The sequence below is a fragment of the Pleurodeles waltl genome, chromosome 3_1, assembly GCF_031143425.1.
Source record: "Pleurodeles waltl isolate 20211129_DDA chromosome 3_1, aPleWal1.hap1.20221129, whole genome shotgun sequence".
In the NCBI taxonomy this organism is placed as follows: Eukaryota; Metazoa; Chordata; class Amphibia; order Caudata; family Salamandridae; genus Pleurodeles; species Pleurodeles waltl.
This window is the reverse complement of record NC_090440.1, coordinates 1,787,591,490-1,787,608,753: the sequence shown is the minus strand read 5'-3', so window position 1 is coordinate 1,787,608,753 and position 17,264 is coordinate 1,787,591,490. Positions and strand designations below refer to the sequence as shown.

The window sequence follows — 17,264 nt, the reverse complement described above, 5'->3', positions numbered from 1 at the left end:
GGAGAATTTAGAGCCCATCGCTACGCCTTGTTTTTGTCGAAACCAACCTTTGTTAAACAGAAAAAAATTATTCGTGAGAATCAAATCCGTCATTTCCGTCAGCATTTCAGTGTGTTCCCAAAGGCTTGCTGACCTTCTATTAAGAAAATATTTCATAGCCAATTGTCCTAAGTCATGACTAATGCAGGTATATAGAGAAACCACGTCCAATATAACCAAAAGCATATTGCTCTCCCAATCTATATCACTGAGAATGCTAAGAATATATGTAGTATTTTTGATAAAAGAAGGAAGATTATAAACCAAAGGGTTGTAGAAAACAATCCACATACTCCGAAAGTTTCTCGGTGGGACCCAGTATGCCGGAAACAATTGGTCTACCCCGGGACCTTTGGTAGTGTATAAAGGCAAGGAAACCTCAATGGTCAACTTTAAGGTAACAATATTCGTCATTGTTGAGTAATCCCTGTTCTCGCCAGGCACGTAGCCTATTGTTGATCTCATGCATCAGGTTGGGAATAGGGTTACCACTCACACATTAATAACACGTAATATCACTCAATTGCGATAGAATCTCATTGTCATAATCAAGTTTATTCATAATAACTACGTTTCCACCTTTGTCTGCTTGTCTGATAATAATTTCCTTCTCTTGTCTGAGGTGTTCCAATGCAGTTAGTTCATCAGAACTTAGATTTTTAGTACAAAGTCGATATTTCCTCCTTGATAAGTATTTATCAAGGTCCTTACAAACTACATCAAAAAATGTGTCCAAAGGATTCATACCTATCGACCTCGGTGTCCAGTTAGATCTACTTTTCAGGCCACTAGAGATTAAACTACATCTAAGTCTTGTAGTACTCGTGAGAGGATATTAGGGTCATCTTCTCGTTCAGCTATGGATACTAGAATTGCTGTATCGTGTACATCCTGAATAGATAGCGCACTTAAGGGTGAACTCTGTGCTGGTGGATCTGACGTTAAACAATCAACCGGGCTTAAAAGAAAGTGTCTTTTCAGTTTGAGTTTCCGAACAAACCTAAATAAATCAATTTTAGATCTACAGGGATCTCCAAAAGACGTAGAACAGAAATTAAGACATTTAGCCAGTAGACTCTTAGCTCCTGCTGAAAGCTGGATTTTGGAAAGATTGATCACATTAATGGATGGTAATCCAGTAGTCTCTAAATTTTCTCGTCCCAAGATCTTGTTTTTATTCCACCCTGTTCTTTTGGTTTGACCACCTGGTCCTCCCCCCCCCCCCCACTCCTAGTCTTTCCGTGTGTTGTGCCTCCCTGTTTGGATGAAATTTGTTTCTTTTCATCCGCATGAGTTCTTGTAAAAAAACATTACCACCAGCAGTGCTCCCCCTTTGGGCCGAAGTGCCCAAGCCATATTCAGCATCACTATCACTCGTCACCGGAGTGCTGATGGATGTTGAGTCTGAAATATTAGACATACTGGATCCTCTAGGATCCATGTTAGTATGAACTAGATGATCATATTTACTAGCAAAAGTGAAAACTCTCCCCGTGAGGTAATCTCTCTCATCCCGTTTTAATTTCCTTGCTTTTCTCTGGGTGACCTCTTCTTGAAATGTGAGTAATACTTCCTCCAACATCTTATAGTTCGTGTCAGTAGCTTCTTTTAAATTCAAATCATTAATCTCCTTTTCAAGAACCCCAATTTCAGATTGTAGTCGGTCAACTTTCCTCTCTGCGTTTGTGATTAAAATGTCCATAAGTTTCATTGAGCTAGCAGTTAGCTCATTATCCCATAAAGTCAGTAAATCAGCGTCCAGGTCGTCATAAGTAGGAAAGATTTGCAATCGCAAACTTTGAGGGATGCGATTAAGTTTCTTATATTGTTTCAATGTTGCACCGTCCCACCATTTTGCTAATTCACTCTTTTTTAGTCTCTCCAATCTAATACATTTACTCCTAAGACCTTCTTTCTGTGAACTATATGTTGTCTTTTGAAAAGTACCTCCCTTTGCCAAACTATCAAATAATTCTTGTGCTAATTTTGTCCTGTCCATTGTGAGTAATAATGTCGAAAGCCCACCCGAGCAGCCCCCCTCCGAAACAAATCTTAATAAAAAGGGGGGGGGGGTGAATGAGGGGAAAGAAAAGGCACTCCGGGAAAGTCTGGCCACAAATAAACCTAAAAGGTGTCTTCACAGGGGACTACACCCAACCCCTATGAGTGTACATGGTAAACCAAAATTAATGGAACAAAATTGTGAGGCACTCTATACAAGTGTATACATGTTACAACAACTCCTCCGGAATATTCTACGAGCGGATTAACAATCCAAGTCAGAACACTTTGAATATGTGATCCAGTCCACGTAATTTATTGAGAAAAGTCTTCAAGAACTTGAGTCCAAACAGTCCAAACACCAGATATTCCAAGCCAACACGTGTTTCGTCATGGGAAAAAACCCCAAACAACTTCTTCAGGGTTGGAAATTATAAATAAATAGCTAGAGTTAGAAAACCAAATTGCTCCAATAACCGACTGGGTGTGTAAACCCAAAATCCCAAAGAAGGCCAATATAGAGACAGATAAATGAAAAAGAGAAAGAGAAAGAGAAAGGGAAAAGGAAAGAGAAGACAGAAAATGTAAAGCATCAAGAGATCCACCTGAACGCCTAACAAAATTTCTATCCAAAGTTGCCAGTTATACACAGTAACTTACACAGACTAAATTCACCAAAGAAGATTTTATTCTATAAATTAAGTAATCAGTATTATGGGGTCACTAGATACATAAAAAGTATCCTGTTCAAACCTTATATCCCGTGAAGATTACACCAATCTAACAGTGTACCTCAGCAAAGAGATATCACACTGAGAATTAAGGAGAGTCCATGAATGAAAAGAAAAAAAAATAAGCCATAACCTGCCAAGCAACTCGTGAACAAACCGTGCTTCCCATGATAAGGTTATCCGAAATTGGTTGGAATACCTTATACGTAATGAAAGTAAAATAAAACTGCACACAAATGTCGTCCGTTCCCGTAACGTCCACTGCTCCAGATCAACACAGACAATGTCTATAAAAGGGTAAGTGTATGAGCGAAAAAAACCGATGTAGTCAAAGTCCAAACATTCCACCAATTTAAAAAAAATATAATGCAATAACATTAAGTCAATAGGCTATAAATAAAACCCATAATACCTGATTCACTGTATAAATAATGTATCAAAAACACGCCTTCCAGTCTCCTCAAGTTGTTGGGTCAATGACACGAGAGCTACAATAGAACATACACAGTACGTGCATGTAAATAACTGCATGTTTACATAAATGAATACCAATAGTAAATAAATGTGTATCCAAAGACCAATGGATACTAATCAAAACACAGCTTACCCCAAATCTATAAAGAAACGGGCATAAATGAATGCCCAAAAACCGCGTCGCAAGTACGCCAACCTCGATCATTGTGTCTGGAAGTCATTAAGAGTGCTGTGAGAGCCACCACAATCGAGAACGGACTAAACTGTTAAAATAAAAATAGGACTACCAAACGTGTGGTTCCTACTAGACTACCGTTATAAAAGTCATAGAAATCAAAAACGGACACAACTGTAGACATGAAAGTAGGACTATGAATCGTGTAGTTTCTACTAAAACACGACAGAGATTATAGTTATTATTCAAAAATCCAAAGCCAATATGTCTATGGAACAAATATATGAGAACTACCCTCTTAGGATTTATTGAATGACCAAAGTTGAAACGCCATCACCAAAAGGTAGGACTACCAGTCGTGTAGTTCCTACTATAAACTAGCGTTATGAGAGTCATGGAAATCAAAAACTGACTCAACTAAAGACCTGCCAGTAGGACTACAGGTCGTGTAGTTTCTAATAAAACACAACAGAGATTGTTGTTATTATTCGATCAACAAAAGCCAACGTATCTACGACTCCAATATATATAAAAAAACACCTTACTAAGATTTATTGATGACCCAAATTAAAACTCCATCTCCAAAAACTGTGTCAGATTTCAGAAAAATACAGATAGATAATAACTTACCACTGCAGAGCTCATAGTGTCCTAAACACAATCCCAAATAAACTATACATAAGCCATTATGACAACAATACTGAAGGAAAGATGAGCAAAGAAAGGAAGTGAAATGGTGACTTAGCCTGCAAATCAAAATATATACGATAAATATGAAAAATAAACTAGTAACAAAGAGGCAAAAGAAAAGGAATGACGGTGATGTCCAATGACATGACACCTAAGGCCATGTAAAAGTCCAAATTTGTTGTCTATTTGAGAATTTTGGTAGTCCATTCAAGTATCCCAAGAGCACGGACCCCAACCGTATAACAATAACACAAATTTTTATCATGACAAAGATTTTACATTTGTAAATGTTACCTATTCAGCACATACAAATATAATTACAACATAAATTAGTTCTTACTAAATTATACATCAAAAAGACTGTTCACTCCCCCAGAAACTATTCCAACTCTCTATCTGAGTTGAGAACCATCTCCACAGCCCTTAATCTCATTATCCATAGTGCCTCTTTTCTGCGTAAGGACAGTTCTCGATTGCCACCCCTCGGGTCCCTGGGGACATGTTCAAATCCAAAAAATTAAAAACTCTTATGAGCAGCTTGTGAGTTACAAGATAGTATATGTGCCACAATAGGATATCTAACATCACAGTTTTTAAGAGCCCTCACATGTTCCCCAATTCTAATTCTGAGTGAGCGTATGGTACTCCCCACATATATTCGAAAACATTTACAACGTATCATATAAATGACATAGGAAGTATTGCAATCCATTGAAGACTTAATTGTGACTGTTTGCCCAGCTGTAGAAAATTCTCTGATATTGTGGCAAGCCCAGCGACATACCCCGCACCGTCCACACCTAAAAAAAACCTATCCCTCGTGGGGGTAACCAAGTACTACTAGGCAAAGTAGTAGTGAAACTGGGACTAAGAATATTTCTCAAAGTGCTGCCTCTCCGATACGATGTAAGTACCCTTTCTGGAATTATACTCTTTAATGACTCATCCTAAAGTAACATGTCCCAATGTTTCATCATACATTTCTTCAAGATCAACGAAACCTCGTTGTAATTTGTGACAAATCAAACCATATTGGATTCTTTGCCAGTATTGTTTCTATCCTTAATTTGTAATGTATCACTTCTCAAAAGTGGTTTAGCCCGTTGTTGAGCACTCCTTATCACTTTATTAGAGAAGCCACGTGCTCTAAATCTCTGACCCATATCATTAATGTGATGTAAAAAATCATTGTCCACACTACAATTACGTCGAGCCCTCACCAGTTCACTGAATAGAGAATAAATAGGGAATAGAGGTAATCTGATGTTTGGGGTGTGCACTATTAGCATGTAAGATAGAATTGCATGCTGTGGCTTTACGGAAAAGCCTGCTCTGGATTTTACCATCAGCAATAAAAAGCTCGACATCCAAAAACTCAATGTTCTTGGAGCTAAATTGATAAGTAAACCTAACATTCATGGAATTCGAGTTCAAAAACTCACAAAATTCAATCAATTTATCCTTGCCACCAGTCCAAATCATAAAAACAATTGTCTATGTAGCAACCCCAGTATAATATATGTGTCTGCCATTGAATAGACTCCGTACCCCACACCCATTTGTCTTCAAACCACCCCATAAAAAGATTTTCATATGAGGGGGAGAATTTAGAGCCCATCGCTACGCCTTGTTTTTGTCGAAACCAACCTTTGTTAAACAGAAAAAAATTATTCGTGAGAATCAAATCCGTCATTTCCGTCAGCATTTCAGTGTGTTCCCAAAGGCTTGCTGACCTTCTATTAAGAAAATATTTCATAGCCAATTGTCCTAAGTCATGACTAATGCAGGTATATAGAGAAACCACGTCCAATATAACCAAAAGCATATTGCTCTCCCAATCTATATCACTGAGAATGCTAAGAATATATGTAGTATTTTTGATAAAAGAAGGAAGATTATAAACCAAAGGGTTGTAGAAAACAATCCACATACTCCGAAAGTTTCTCGGTGGGACCCAGTATGCCGGAAACAATTGGTCTACCCCGGGACCTTTGGTAGTGTATAAAGGCAAGGAAACCTCAATGGTCAACTTTAAGGTAACAATATTCGTCATTGTTGAGTAATCCCTGTTCTCGCCAGGCACGTAGCCTATTGTTGATCTCATGCATCAGGTTGGGAATAGGGTTACCACTCACACATTAATAACACGTAATATCACTCAATTGCGATAGAATCTCATTGTCATAATCAAGTTTATTCATAATAACTACGTTTCCACCTTTGTCTGCTTGTCTGATAATAATTTCCTTCTCTTGTCTGAGGTGTTCCAATGCAGTTAGTTCATCAGAACTTAGATTTTTAGTACAAAGTCGATATTTCCTCCTTGATAAGTATTTATCAAGGTCCTTACAAACTACATCAAAAAATGTGTCCAAAGGATTCATACCTATCGACCTCGGTGTCCAGTTAGATCTACTTTTCAGGCCACTAGAGATTAAACTACATCTAAGTCTTGTAGTACTCGTGAGAGGATATTAGGGTCATCTTCTCGTTCAGCTATGGATACTAGAATTGCTGTATCGTGTACATCCTCAATAGATAGCGCACTTAAGGGTGAACTCTGTGCTGGTGGATCTGACGTTAAACAATCAACCGGGCTTAAAAGAAAGTGTCTTTTCAGTTTGAGTTTCCGAACAAACCTAAATAAATCAATTTTAGATCTACAGGGATCTCCAAAAGACGTAGAACAGAAATTAAGACATTTAGCCAGTAGACTCTTAGCTCCTGCTGAAAGCTGGATTTTGGAAAGATTGATCACATTAATGGATGGTAATCCAGTAGTCTCTAAATTTTCTCGTCCCAAGATCTTGTTTTTATTCCACCCTGTTCTTTTGGTTTGACCACCTGGTCCTCCCCCCCCCCCCACTCCTAGTCTTTCCGTGTGTTGTGCCTCCCTGTTTGGATGAAATTTGTTTCTTTTCATCCGCATGAGTTCTTGTAAAAAAACATTACCACCAGCAGTGCTCCCCCTTTGGGCCGAAGTGCCCAAGCCATATTCAGCATCACTATCACTCGTCACCGGAGTGCTGATGGATGTTGAGTCTGAAATATTAGACATACTGGATCCTCTAGGATCCATGTTAGTATGAACTAGATGATCATATTTACTAGCAAAAGTGAAAACTCTCCCCGTGAGGTAATCTCTCTCATCCCGTTTTAATTTCCTTGCTTTTCTCTGGGTGACCTCTTCTTGAAATGTGAGTAATACTTCCTCCAACATCTTATAGTTCGTGTCAGTAGCTTCTTTTAAATTCAAATCATTAATCTCCTTTTCAAGAACCCCAATTTCAGATTGTAGTCGGTCAACTTTCCTCTCTGCGTTTGTGATTAAAATGTCCATAAGTTTCATTGAGCTAGCAGTTAGCTCATTATCCCATAAAGTCAGTAAATCAGCGTCCAGGTCGTCATAAGTAGGAAAGATTTGCAATCGCAAACTTTGAGGGATGCGATTAAGTTTCTTATATTGTTTCAATGTTGCACCGTCCCACCATTTTGCTAATTCACTCTTTTTTAGTCTCTCCAATCTAATACATTTACTCCTAAGACCTTCTTTCTGTGAACTATATGTTGTCTTTTGAAAAGTACCTCCCTTTGCCAAACTATCAAATAATTCTTGTGCTAATTTTGTCCTGTCCATTGTGAGTAATAATGTCGAAAGCCCACCCGAGCAGCCCCCCTCCGAAACAAATCTTAATAAAAAGGGGGGGGGGGTGAATGAGGGGAAAGAAAAGGCACTCCGGGAAAGTCTGGCCACAAATAAACCTAAAAGGTGTCTTCACAGGGGACTACACCCAACCCCTATGAGTGTACATGGTAAACCAAAATTAATGGAACAAAATTGTGAGGCACTCTATACAAGTGTATACATGTTACAACAACTCCTCCGGAATATTCTACGAGCGGATTAACAATCCAAGTCAGAACACTTTGAATATGTGATCCAGTCCACGTAATTTATTGAGAAAAGTCTTCAAGAACTTGAGTCCAAACAGTCCAAACACCAGATATTCCAAGCCAACACGTGTTTCGTCATGGGAAAAAACCCCAAACAACTTCTTCAGGGTTGGAAATTATAAATAAATAGCTAGAGTTAGAAAACCAAATTGCTCCAATAACCGACTGGGTGTGTAAACCCAAAATCCCAAAGAAGGCCAATATAGAGACAGATAAATGAAAAAGAGAAAGAGAAAGAGAAAGGGAAAAGGAAAGAGAAGACAGAAAATGTAAAGCATCAAGAGATCCACCTGAACGCCTAACAAAATTTCTATCCAAAGTTGCCAGTTATACACAGTAACTTACACAGACTAAATTCACCAAAGAAGATTTTATTCTATAAATTAAGTAATCAGTATTATGGGGTCACTAGATACATAAAAAGTATCCTGTTCAAACCTTATATCCCGTGAAGATTACACCAATCTAACAGTGTACCTCAGCAAAGAGATATCACACTGAGAATTAAGGAGAGTCCATGAATGAAAAGAAAAAAAAATAAGCCATAACCTGCCAAGCAACTCGTGAACAAACCGTGCTTCCCATGATAAGGTTATCCGAAATTGGTTGGAATACCTTATACGTAATGAAAGTAAAATAAAACTGCACACAAATGTCGTCCGTTCCCGTAACGTCCACTGCTCCAGATCAACACAGACAATGTCTATAAAAGGGTAAGTGTATGAGCGAAAAAAACCGATGTAGTCAAAGTCCAAACATTCCACCAATTTAAAAAAAATATAATGCAATAACATTAAGTCAATAGGCTATAAATAAAACCCATAATACCTGATTCACTGTATAAATAATGTATCAAAAACACGCCTTCCAGTCTCCTCAAGTTGTTGGGTCAATGACACGAGAGCTACAATAGAACATACACAGTACGTGCATGTAAATAACTGCATGTTTACATAAATGAATACCAATAGTAAATAAATGTGTATCCAAAGACCAATGGATACTAATCAAAACACAGCTTACCCCAAATCTATAAAGAAACGGGCATAAATGAATGCCCAAAAACCGCGTCGCAAGTACGCCAACCTCGATCATTGTGTCTGGAAGTCATTAAGAGTGCTGTGAGAGCCACCACAATCGAGAACGGACTAAACTGTTAAAATAAAAATAGGACTACCAAACGTGTGGTTCCTACTAGACTACCGTTATAAAAGTCATAGAAATCAAAAACGGACACAACTGTAGACATGAAAGTAGGACTATGAATCGTGTAGTTTCTACTAAAACACGACAGAGATTATAGTTATTATTCAAAAATCCAAAGCCAATATGTCTATGGAACAAATATATGAGAACTACCCTCTTAGGATTTATTGAATGACCAAAGTTGAAACGCCATCACCAAAAGGTAGGACTACCAGTCGTGTAGTTCCTACTATAAACTAGCGTTATGAGAGTCATGGAAATCAAAAACTGACTCAACTAAAGACCTGCCAGTAGGACTACAGGTCGTGTAGTTTCTAATAAAACACAACAGAGATTGTTGTTATTATTCGATCAACAAAAGCCAACGTATCTACGACTCCAATATATATAAAAAAACACCTTACTAAGATTTATTGATGACCCAAATTAAAACTCCATCTCCAAAAACTGTGTCAGATTTCAGAAAAATACAGATAGATAATAACTTACCACTGCAGAGCTCATAGTCTCCTAAACACAATCCCAAATAAACTATACATAAGCCATTATGACAACAATACTGAAGGAAAGATGAGCAAAGAAAGGAAGTGAAATGGTGACTTAGCCTGCAAATCAAAATATATACGATAAATATGAAAAATAAACTAGTAACAAAGAGGCAAAAGAAAAGGAATGACGGTGATGTCCAATGACATGACACCTAAGGCCATGTAAAAGTCCAAATTTGTTGTCTATTTGAGAATTTTGGTAGTCCATTCAAGTATCCCAAGAGCACGGACCCCAACCGTATAACAATAACACAAATTTTTATCATGACAAAGATTTTACATTTGTAAATGTTACCTATTCAGCACATACAAATATAATTACAACATAAATGAGTTCTTACTAAATTATACATCAAAAAGACTGTTCACTCCCCCAAAAACTATTCCAACTCTCTATCTGAGTTGAGAACCATCTCCACAGCCCTTAATCTCATTATCCATAGTGCCTCTTTTCTGCGTAAGGACAGTTCTCGATTGCCACCCCTCGGGTCCCTGGGGACATGTTCAAATCCAAAAAATTAAAAACTCTTATGAGCAGCTTGTGAGTTACAAGATAGTATATGTGCCACAATAGGATATCTAACATCACAGTTTTTAAGAGCCCTCACATGTTCCCCAATTCTAATTCTGAGTGAGCGTATGGTACTCCCCACATATATTCGAAAACATTTACAACGTATCATATAAATGACATAGGAAGTATTGCAATCCATTGAAGACTTAATTGTGACTGTTTGCCCAGCTGTAGAAAATTCTCTGATATTGTGGCAAGCCCAGCGACATACCCCGCACCGTCCACACCTAAAAAAAACCTATCCCTCGTGGGGGTAACCAAGTACTACTAGGCAAAGTAGTAGTGAAACTGGGACTAAGAATATTTCTCAAAGTGCTGCCTCTCCGATACGATGTAAGTACCCTTTCTGGAATTATACTCTTTAATGACTCATCCTAAAGTAACATGTCCCAATGTTTCATCATACATTTCTTCAAGATCAACGAAACCTCGTTGTAATTTGTGACAAATCAAACCATATTGGATTCTTTGCCAGTATTGTTTCTATCCTTAATTTGTAATGTATCACTTCTCAAAAGTGGTTTAGCCCGTTGTTGAGCACTCCTTATCACTTTATTAGAGAAGCCACGTGCTCTAAATCTCTGACCCATATCATTAATGTGATGTAAAAAATCATTGTCCACACTACAATTACGTCGAGCCCTCACCAGTTCACTGAATAGAGAATAAATAGGGAATAGAGGTAATCTGATGTTTGGGGTGTGCACTATTAGCATGTAAGATAGAATTGCATGCTGTGGCTTTACGGAAAAGCCTGCTCTGGATTTTACCATCAGCAATAAAAAGCTCGACATCCAAAAACTCAATGTTCTTGGAGCTAAATTGATAAGTAAACCTAACATTCATGGAATTCGAGTTCAAAAACTCACAAAATTCAATCAATTTATCCTTGCCACCAGTCCAAATCATAAAAACAATTGTCTATGTAGCAACCCCAGTATAATATATGTGTCTGCCATTGAATAGACTCCGTACCCCACACCCATTTGTCTTCAAACCACCCCATAAAAAGATTTTCATATGAGGGGGAGAATTTAGAGCCCATCGCTACGCCTTGTTTTTGTCGAAACCAACCTTTGTTAAACAGAAAAAAATTATTCGTGAGAATCAAATCCGTCATTTCCGTCAGCATTTCAGTGTGTTCCCAAAGGCTTGCTGACCTTCTATTAAGAAAATATTTCATAGCCAATTGTCCTAAGTCATGACTAATGCAGGTATATAGAGAAACCACGTCCAATATAACCAAAAGCATATTGCTCTCCCAATCTATATCACTGAGAATGCTAAGAATATATGTAGTATTTTTGATAAAAGAAGGAAGATTATAAACCAAAGGGTTGTAGAAAACAATCCACATACTCCGAAAGTTTCTCGGTGGGACCCAGTATGCCGGAAACAATTGGTCTACCCCGGGACCTTTGGTAGTGTATAAAGGCAAGGAAACCTCAATGGTCAACTTTAAGGTAACAATATTCGTCATTGTTGAGTAATCCCTGTTCTCGCCAGGCACGTAGCCTATTGTTGATCTCATGCATCAGGTTGGGAATAGGGTTACCACTCACACATTCATAACACGTAATATCACTCAATTGCGATAGAATCTCATTGTCATAATCAAGTTTATTCATAATAACTACGTTTCCACCTTTGTCTGCTTGTCTGATAATAATTTCCTTCTCTTGTCTGAGGTGTTCCAATGCAGTTAGTTCATCAGAACTTAGATTTTTAGTACAAAGTCGATATTTCCTCCTTGATAAGTATTTATCAAGGTCCTTACAAACTACATCAAAAAATGTGTCCAAAGGATTCATACCTATCGACCTCGGTGTCCAGTTAGATCTACTTTTCAGGCCACTAGAGATTAAACTACATCTAAGTCTTGTAGTACTCGTGAGAGGATATTAGGGTCATCTTCTCGTTCAGCTATGGATACTAGAATTGCTGTATCGTGTACATCCTCAATAGATAGCGCACTTAAGGGTGAACTCTGTGCTGGTGGATCTGACGTTAAACAATCAACCGGGCTTAAAAGAAAGTGTCTTTTCAGTTTGAGTTTCCGAACAAACCTAAATAAATCAATTTTAGATCTACAGGGATCTCCAAAAGACGTAGAACAGAAATTAAGACATTTAGCCAGTAGACTCTTAGCTCCTGCTGAAAGCTGGATTTTGGAAAGATTGATCACATTAATGGATGGTAATCCAGTAGTCTCTAAATTTTCTCGTCCCAAGATCTTGTTTTTATTCCACCCTGTTCTTTTGGTTTGACCACCTGGTCCTCCCCCCCCCCCACTCCTAGTCTTTCCGTGTGTTGTGCCTCCCTGTTTGGATGAAATTTGTTTCTTTTCATCCGCATGAGTTCTTGTAAAAAAACATTACCACCAGCAGTGCTCCCCCTTTGGGCCGAAGTGCCCAAGCCATATTCAGCATCACTATCACTCGTCACCGGAGTGCTGATGGATGTTGAGTCTGAAATATTAGACATACTGGATCCTCTAGGATCCATGTTAGTATGAACTAGATGATCATATTTACTAGCAAAAGTGAAAACTCTCCCCGTGAGGTAATCTCTCTCATCCCGTTTTAATTTCCTTGCTTTTCTCTGGGTGACCTCTTCTTGAAATGTGAGTAATACTTCCTCCAACATCTTATAGTTCGTGTCAGTAGCTTCTTTTAAATTCAAATCATTAATCTCCTTTTCAAGAACCCCAATTTCAGATTGTAGTCGGTCAACTTTCCTCTCTGCGTTTGTGATTAAAATGTCCATAAGTTTCATTGAGCTAGCAGTTAGCTCATTATCCCATAAAGTCAGTAAATCAGCGTCCAGGTCGTCATAAGTAGGAAAGATTTGCAATCGCAAACTTTGAGGGATGCGATTAAGTTTCTTATATTGTTTCAATGTTGCACCGTCCCACCATTTTGCTAATTCACTCTTTTTTAGTCTCTCCAATCTAATACATTTACTCCTAAGACCTTCTTTCTGTGAACTATATGTTGTCTTTTGAAAAGTACCTCCCTTTGCCAAACTATCAAATAATTCTTGTGCTAATTTTGTCCTGTCCATTGTGAGTAATAATGTCGAAAGCCCACCCGAGCAGCCCCCCTCCGAAACAAATCTTAATAAAAAGGGGGGGGGGTGAATGAGGGGAAAGAAAAGGCACTCCGGGAAAGTCTGGCCACAAATAAACCTAAAAGGTGTCTTCACAGGGGACTACACCCAACCCCTATGAGTGTACATGGTAAACCAAAATTAATGGAACAAAATTGTGAGGCACTCTATACAAGTGTATACATGTTACAACAACTCCTCCGGAATATTCTACGAGCGGATTAACAATCCAAGTCAGAACACTTTGAATATGTGATCCAGTCCACGTAATTTATTGAGAAAAGTCTTCAAGAACTTGAGTCCAAACAGTCCAAACACCAGATATTCCAAGCCAACACGTGTTTCGTCATGGGAAAAAACCCCAAACAACTTCTTCAGGGTTGGAAATTATAAATAAATAGCTAGAGTTAGAAAACCAAATTGCTCCAATAACCGACTGGGTGTGTAAACCCAAAATCCCAAAGAAGGCCAATATAGAGACAGATAAATGAAAAAGAGAAAGAGAAAGAGAAAGGGAAAAGGAAAGAGAAGACAGAAAATGTAAAGCATCAAGAGATCCACCTGAACGCCTAACAAAATTTCTATCCAAAGTTGCCAGTTATACACAGTAACTTACACAGACTAAATTCACCAAAGAAGATTTTATTCTATAAATTAAGTAATCAGTATTATGGGGTCACTAGATACATAAAAAGTATCCTGTTCAAACCTTATATCCCGTGAAGATTACACCAATCTAACAGTGTACCTCAGCAAAGAGATATCACACTGAGAATTAAGGAGAGTCCATGAATGAAAAGAAAAACAAATAAGCCATAACCTGCCAAGCAACTCGTGAACAAACCGTGCTTCCCATGATAAGGTTATCCGAAATTGGTTGGAATACCTTATACGTAATGAAAGTAAAATAAAACTGCACACAAATGTCGTCCGTTCCCGTAACGTCCACTGCTCCAGATCAACACAGACAATGTCTATAAAAGGGTAAGTGTATGAGCGAAAAAAAACGATGTAGTCAAAGTCCAAACATTCCACCAATTTAAAAAAAATATAATGCAATAACATTAAGTCAATAGGCTATAAATAAAACCCATAATACCTGATTCACTGTATAAATAATGTATCAAAAACACGCCTTCCAGTCTCCTCAAGTTGTTGGGTCAATGACACGAGAGCTACAATAGAACATACACAGTACGTGCATGTAAATAACTGCATGTTTACATAAATGAATACCAATAGTAAATAAATGTGTATCCAAAGACCAATGGATACTAATCAAAACACAGCTTACCCCAAATCTATAAAGAAACGGGCATAAATGAATGCCCAAAAACCGCGTCGCAAGTACGCCAACCTCGATCATTGTGTCTGGAAGTCATTAAGAGTGCTGTGAGAGCCACCACAATCGAGAACGGACTAAACTGTTAAAATAAAAATAGGACTACCAAACGTGTGGTTCCTACTAGACTACCGTTATAAAAGTCATAGAAATCAAAAACGGACACAACTGTAGACATGAAAGTAGGACTATGAATCGTGTAGTTTCTACTAAAACACGACAGAGATTATAGTTATTATTCAAAAATCCAAAGCCAATATGTCTATGGAACAAATATATGAGAACTACCCTCTTAGGATTTATTGAATGACCAAAGTTGAAACGCCATCACCAAAAGGTAGGACTACCAGTCGTGTAGTTCCTACTATAAACTAGCGTTATGAGAGTCATGGAAATCAAAAACTGACTCAACTAAAGACCTGCCAGTAGGACTACAGGTCGTGTAGTTTCTAATAAAACACAACAGAGATTGTTGTTATTATTCGATCAACAAAAGCCAACGTATCTACGACTACAATATATAAAAAAACACCTTACTAAGATTTATTGATGACCCAAATTAAAACTCCATCTCCAAAAACTGTGTCAGATTTCAGAAAAATACAGATAGATAATAACTTACCACTGCAGAGCTCATAGTGTCCTAAACACAATCCCAAATAAACTATACATAAGCCATTATGACAACAATACTGAAGGAAAGATGAGCAAAGAAAGGAAGTGAAATGGTGACTTAGCCTGCAAATCAAAATATATACGATAAATATGAAAAATAAACTAGTAACAAAGAGGCAAAAGAAAAGGAATGACGGTGATGTCCAATGACATGACACCTAAGGCCATGTAAAAGTCCAAATTTGTTGTCTATTTGAGAATTTTGGTAGTCCATTCAAGTATCCCAAGAGCACGGACCCCAACCGTATAACAATAACACAAATTTTTATCATGACAAAGATTTTACATTTGTAAATGTTACCTATTCAGCACATACAAATATAATTACAACATAAATGAGTTCTTACTAAATTATACATCAAAAAGACTGTTCACTCCCCCAAAAACTATTCCAACTCTCTATCTGAGTTGAGAACCATCTCCACAGCCCTTAATCTCATTATCCATAGTGCCTCTTTTCTGCGTAAGGACAGTTCTCGATTGCCACCCCTCGGGTCCCTGGGGACATGTTCAAATCCAAAAAATTAAAAACTCTTATGAGCAGCTTGTGAGTTACAAGATAGTATATGTGCCACAATAGGATATCTAACATCACAGTTTTTAAGAGCCCTCACATGTTCCCCAATTCTAATTCTGAGTGAGAGTATGGTACTCCCCACATATATTCGAAAACATTTACAACGTATCATATAAATGACATAGGAAGTATTGCAATCCATTGAAGACTTAATTGTGACTGTTTGCCCAGCTGTAGAAAATTCTCTGATATTGTGGCAAGCCCAGCGACATACCCCGCACCGTCCACACCTAAAAAAAACCTATCCCTCGTGGGGGTAACCAAGTACTACTAGGCAAAGTAGTAGTGAAACTGGGACTAAGAATATTTCTCAAAGTGCTGCCTCTCCGATACGATGTAAGTACCCTTTCTGGAATTATACTCTTTAATGACTCATCCTAAAGTAACATATCCCAATGTTTCATCATACATTTCTTCAAGATCAACGAAACCTCGTTGTAATTTGTGACAAATCAAACCATATTGGATTCTTTGCCAGTATTGTTTCTATCCTTAATTTGTAATGTATCACTTCTCAAAAGTGGTTTAGCCCGTTGTTGAGCACTCCTTATCACTTTATTAGAGAAGCCACGTGCTCTAAATCTCTGACCCATATCATTAATGTGATGTAAAAAATCATTGTCCACACTACAATTACGTCGAGCCCTCACCAGTTCACTGAATAGAGAATAAATAGGGAATAGAGGTAATCTGATGTTTGGGGTGTGCACTATTAGCATGTAAAATAGAATTGCATGCTGTGGCTTTACGGAAAAGCCTGCTCTGGATTTTACCATCAGCAATAAAAAGCTCGACATCCAAAAACTCAATGTTCTTGGAGCTAAATTGATAAGTAAACCTAACATTCATGGAATTCGAGTTCAAAAACTCACAAAATTCAATCAATTTATCCTTGCCACCAGTCCAAATCATAAAAACAATTGTCTATGTAGCAACCCCAGTATAATATATGTGTCTGCCATTGAATAGACTCCGTACCCCACACCCATTTGTCTTCAAACCACCCCATAAAAAGATTTTCATATGAGGGGGAGAATTTAGAGCCCATCGCTACGCCTTGTTTTTGTCGAAACCAACCTTTGTTAAACAGAAAAAAATTATTCGTGAGAATCAAATCCGTCATTTCCGTCAGCATTTCAGTGTGTTCCCAAAGGCTTGCTGACCTTCTAT

General features: G+C 37.9%; 1 protein-coding gene across 3 annotated transcripts in view; it reads right to left on the bottom strand.

The window, feature by feature from the left end:
- The window catches only part of HECW2 (HECT, C2 and WW domain containing E3 ubiquitin protein ligase 2), a 1,462,881-nt gene that overhangs the window by 1,387,935 nt on the left and 57,682 nt on the right, over positions 1–17,264 (bottom strand). The gene's annotated exons all lie outside the window — the stretch shown is intronic.